Source organism: Rutidosis leptorrhynchoides, chromosome 8 (assembly GCF_046630445.1).
Source record: "Rutidosis leptorrhynchoides isolate AG116_Rl617_1_P2 chromosome 8, CSIRO_AGI_Rlap_v1, whole genome shotgun sequence".
NCBI lineage: Eukaryota > Viridiplantae > Streptophyta > Magnoliopsida > Asterales > Asteraceae > Rutidosis > Rutidosis leptorrhynchoides.
In genome coordinates, this window is record NC_092340.1 from 137,462,773 (window position 1) to 137,468,728 (window position 5,956).

The 5,956-nt window shown below is 32.7% G+C and overlaps 1 non-coding gene across 1 annotated transcript; it reads left to right on the top strand.

Moving 5' to 3' along the window:
* The first annotated feature begins 5,495 nt into the window (after positions 1-5,495).
* LOC139865297 (small nucleolar RNA R71) lies at positions 5,496-5,602 on the top strand. The gene has a single exon (XR_011764823.1). It is a non-coding gene; the product is annotated as a small nucleolar RNA R71 (small nucleolar RNA).
* Positions 5,603-5,956: the final 354 nt, after the last annotated feature.

The window sequence follows — 5,956 nt, forward strand, 5'->3', positions numbered from 1 at the left end:
AACATCTTGCTCAGTGCATTCACTGAATATCCTATTAGTTTTTAAAAGGAAAGAAAAATTATATAAGTTATCCAATTAATAGACTTTTCTGATTTTGCCCACGTTTCGAATAGCCAAAAGATGCAGCAGAGGGGCAGGATTCGTTTGGTCTCAATATAATTGAGGACTGTTTGGCTCCAATAACCCGGTCCACGTACAAATCCAACTATTACTACGAACCAGAAAATTTTGATGTCTATCAATTTAACCACTTAAAATAAATTTTCGTAATTTTAAGAAATTTAGATAAGAAGTAGAATAAAAAATCTATGTCCTAAAAACTAGAATAGCGAGAAATAAGAAAGAAAAAGAGCGTGTCGGAAAAAGATCGAAAAATAAAAATAAGAAAGAAAAAGAGTGACTTATAGAACTTAAAAACACTCGACTAACCCAACCTTATTACTATCACTAACTTAAAATTATAATCGCAAATTGAGATTACTAACTGGAATGATAATTTATACATAGGTAAAAGGCGTCTAAAAAATGTTAAAGCTTACAAGTAAAACTATATCCCAAATGGCAATAACTTAAAAAGAAACTAAAACTTAAAAAGGCGTCGCAAAATTCTAAAGCACCTAAATCTTAGTCTAAAGAAAAAGCACTTAAGGGATTTTACGGCAAAACCTAAAAATCTATAAATAAAAATATAACTATGGCAAAAACTAAGTTTAAAACTAAAAACTAGCGAAAAATACAAATATTACGCTAAAACAATTAAAAAGGGAGAAAATATAAAAATATACAAAAAGTTGTAAAAATTACAATTTTTATAAAAATATTATTTTTATATTATTTATTTATTAAAACTATTAATTTTACATTAATTAAACTAATTTAAATAAATATATAAATTAAATAAAAAGTAAAACTAATTAATATATTAAAATTAAACCTAATTAGGGTTAAAAGTTAATTAATAAATATAAAACCCGTAATTAATGCTGATTAGGGTTTCTGTCACGTGTGTCAGGGCTGCTCCGCGAGTTGCGGTGCCCGAAACAAGAAAACTCCGCGAGTCGCGGGGTTCTAAAGTTCAACTCAGGTACAGGATTTAATTCGACGCGTTTTTGTTTTTTTTTTTTTAATTTTATATTGTTTTTCTAAAATGATATATAAATATATTTATACAAAAATAAATTAAAAATATAGCGTTTCGCCGAGTTCCCCGGCAGCGGCGCCAAAAATACTTGATGTTATGCGAGGTGTATATAAAATAGCTATTAAATTTTACAAGGAAATACTATTAAATACGATACAATTTTACACAAGATATTTATTTATTTAGAGAATGGATATACTTAAACCTTGCTACAACACTTATAGGCAGTGTACCTAATCGTACAGTAGTGTAGTTTTTAGTAAGTCCGGTTCGTTCCACAGGGAAAATCTTTTAATCAAAGCTTAACGCTATATTAGTTTAATTTTATAAAAATACAAATATATATATAAGTAATATTATTATTATAAAGGGGGGTTTTATCGTTTAATGACCAGTTTATCGATTTTAAAACTTTAGTCACAGTTAAAACCAAATGTAAAATATTAAATAAATAAAAGACTTAATTTAAAGCGTAAAGTAAATAACGATAATGAAATTGCGAATAATAAAAGTGCGATAAAATAAACTTGCAATAATTAAAAAGTACGATAATTAAAAGTGCAATTAAATATAATAACAATAAATAAAATGCGATAATTAGAAGTGCAATTAAATATAAAATAAAGGAAATTAAATATGAAATAAAAGAATTATGCTTATTTAAACTTCCGTAATCATGATGTTTGACGTGTTGATTTTAGTTTTATTCCCATGGGTTAATTGTCCTTTGTCCTGGATTATCTAATATGTCCGTCTGGTTTTTGTCCATAACAGTCCATCAGTCATAAATATAAAGTGCGAGTGTCCTCGTCAAATTATTCTTATACCCGAAGTCAAATATTCCAACTAATTGGGGACTTAAACTGTAACAAGATTTTAATACTTTGTTTAATAATTACACCAGGATGTCGACTGAGTGTAACCCAAGGTTTTAATACTTTGTTATCAATTATGCCAAGTGTCCTTGTACATAATTTCACCCCTATTTTAATAATTCTAGTGACTATTAATCCATTCCCGTGTCCGGTTAAATGAATGATTATTCGTACATATAAATACCCCGCCCATCGTGTCCGATCGAGTGTAAATGGTTATTTATAGGGACGCCCAATTGTAAATCTTTATATTAAAATTAACAAACTATCATTTAGTTAAACAAATATAAAGCCCATTAATAGCCCATAGTCTAATTTCCACAAGTGTCGTTCTTTTGTCCAAACCCCAATTATGGTACAAAGCCCAATTACCCAATTTTAGTAATTAGCCCAACATCATGATTACTTCGTTTTAAATAAGCATAATAATAACTTAGCTACGAGACATTAAATTAAAAAGGTTGAACATAACTTATAATGATTAAAAATAGCGTAGCGTTACACGGACAGAATTTCGACTTACACCCTTACAACATTCGCTAACATACCCTTATTATTAGGATTTAAAATTAAAATTAAAATTAAAATATAAATTATATATATATATATTTACGTATATATTGAGAGAGAGATAGATTATGGATATTTAAAATGATCAGAATTCGTTTGCTTTTATAGGGAATTGAGTTCAGGGAGTCTCCGCGACTCGCGGCCTTTTCTGCCTTCAAACTCCGCGAGTCGCGGAGTTTGAAATTCCAGCTCACCAACTTTGGAGTCTTTCTTGCCGACGAATTTTTATTATTTATATAATATATAAATAATTATAAGAATTATTTAAATATTATATTATATTTATGTGCATAGTTGACTTGTAATTTTTAGTCCGTTGCGTCGAGCATTGAGAGTTGACTCTGGTCCCGGTTCCGGATTTTCGAACGTCCTTGCGTACAATTTAATATCTTGTACTTTGCGTTTTGAATCTTGTACTCTTGTAATTTCGAGACGTTTCTTATCAATAATTGGAACTTCTTTGATTATATTTTGTACTTTTGAGCTTTTTGGTCGTTTGCGTCTTCAATTCGTCGAATCTGTCTTTTGTCTTCACCTTTTAATATTTAAACGAATATCACTTGTAAATAGAACAATTCCAACTAAAAGCTTGTCTTTCTTGGGGAATAATGCTATGAAATATATGTTCGTTTTTAGCATTATCAATAATAAAATTTTTCGTCCCGCCCTCGAGTAAAGCAATTTCGGTTCTACGACCTAGTCTTTAACTTACGGCGAATTTTAGAAATCATTTTTTTAAACTTAATGAAATAAAGTAAAATTTGTTTTTTAATTCACACAAAACTTAAATTTAAAAAGCGTATTAATTTTATACAAAACCTACAAAAAAAAATTCAGAATTGGGGGAGAAAACTAGTTCTTTAGTGTCTGCTAGTGGAAAAGACAAATCGGATTCCATTCTCGGAACTACACGAGAACAGAACAACTAACTCTAGACCGCATTTTTTCTTAGAACATTTGAATCTCCCCACACTTAGGTAGTTGTGGTGTCGAAATTGTGATTAACTTCATCGTCAATTTCTCTTGGACCATAATCAACTTGCATATCTGTGACTTTTGCTTTAAGCCATTGGTCGGATTCATGTGTAATATCCACAATTTCAACTAGTTTTACCTTTTCTTTAGGCGATAGATTGGATACTAACCGGTTACATAACTTAAAGTTCCCCTTGGTTCTAGCATCGCGAATCCGTTTAATAAGTTTTTTCATTGAACTATTAATAACGGGGTCATTTAATTTTGTATCAACAATGGGGTTCTTTGTTATCAGGTCATCATTAGGTGTTACTTCATCTTCCCCACACTTAGGTGTTTTATTATTGTTAAGCACTACCGTTGTAGTTGGTAAAACAATATGGTTCTTGCCAATCATTTTTGTTGGTTCAACGGTTTTGGTTGGTGGAGATTTAGACTTCCGACTCACAAAGGTGATCGATTTTTCATCATTACTAAGTCTCATTCTGCCCTCTCTTACATCAAATAACGCCCCGGTGGACGCTAAAAATGGTCGACCTAAAATTAGAGGAATGTTTGAGTCCTCTTCTATGTCAATGACAATAAATTCAACTAGAAAGGTTAAATTACCTACTTGAACGGGTAGGTTGTCAGTAATTCCAACTGGCTGCCTAATGGTTTGATCAAGGAGTCTAACACTCATTTTCGTTGGACTTAGCTCACCTACTCCTAATCTCTTATATAATGAAAGAGGCATAACACTTATACTTGCACCTAAATCTGCTAGTGCATCATACATGACACAATCACTAAGTAGACAAGGAACAATAAATTCACCCGGATCACCCAACCTGGGTGGAAGTTTTGGTGGAACTGTCTTCACTGGGTTTACTTCTATGGTTTTTGTTTCTTGCACTTTTTTATTCTTCTTCTTCTTTCCAAAGGTATCACAAGTTTTATTACCTATCACTTACTTATACTCAACTCCTTTTCTTGGAAACGAGATGGGTGGTCTGTATGGTACCACCACTGGCTTTACATACTCGGGTGGTGGTGGTGTTGTAACTTCTTCATTGTTACTTACATCTAAAACCTTCCCATCTTCCGATGATGGTTTTTCAGAATTTGTTGACACCATATTAACATTCTCATTACGAGGATTTACTTCAGTATTACTCGGTAGCTTTCCTTGTTCCCTCTCACTCATCATGCTAGCAAGAGTACCTACGTGTTTTTCTAGATTCAGAATGAAAGCTTGTTGAGTTCTTAATGACTGATCAAACCTCTCATTTATTTGGGTTTGAGATGTAATAAATTGTGTTTGAGATTCCATTAGCTTTGCCATCATTTCTTCCAGATTTGGCTTTTTCTCTTCGGTTTGGTGTGGTGGTTTATACAAGCTATGTCTTTGTTGATTGAAAGTGTTGTTTTGAGTTGGTTGGTTATTCGGACCTTGTTGGTTATACGAGTTATTGTTGGGTCCATTTGGATTGTAAAGAATGTTTTGATTTCGATTAAAGTTTAGCCTTAGCGGTTGATAATTATTTTGATAATTATTTCCCGGCCTTTGGTTCATGTAGGAAACATTCTCACGTTGTTCCATCATTTGCTCAATGTGACAATCTTTTGTTAAGTGTGTTCCACCGCATTGCTCACAACTGATTCGTATTGCTTGAATATCTTTATTCATCTTTTCCATTCGTCTTTCGAAAGCATATATTTTTGCGGAAACGAAATCAAAGTCATGGCTAGAATCGGCTCTAGCCGCTTTAGATGAACGGAAAATAACTTTTTCTTGGTGCCACTCATGCGAGTGGGAGGCTGTATTATCAATGATTTTGTGAGCTTCAGTTACGGTTTTCTTCATAATGGAACCACCAGCTGCTATGTCGATGTCTTTTCGTGTAGCAACGTCGACACCTTGGTAGAATATTTGTACTATTTGATAAGTATCTAAACCGTGTTGAGGACATCCTCTCAACAACTTCTCGAATCTTGTCCACGCCTCATATAATGTTTCATTTGGCTTTTGTGCGAACGTAACAATTTCTCCTTGAAGTCTCACGGCTTTGGATGCCGGAAATAATCTTTTTAGAAATTTTTCAACTAAGACATCCCATGTATCAATCGCCCCTTCAGGTAACGATTCTAACCAATCTTTGGCTTCTCCCTTTAAAGTCCAGGGAAACAACATGAGATAGATCTGTTCATCCTCAACTTCTCTGATTTTGAATAGAGTACATATCCTATTAAAGGTTCGAAGATATTCATTTGGATCTTCTTTTGGCGTACCACTAAATTGGCATTGATTAGTTACCATGTGTAGGATTTGTCCTTTGATTTCATAATCTGGCGCATTAACATCTGGCCGAATAATGGCTTGACCTTGGCCCGTGCGTGTGGATCTCATTCGGTC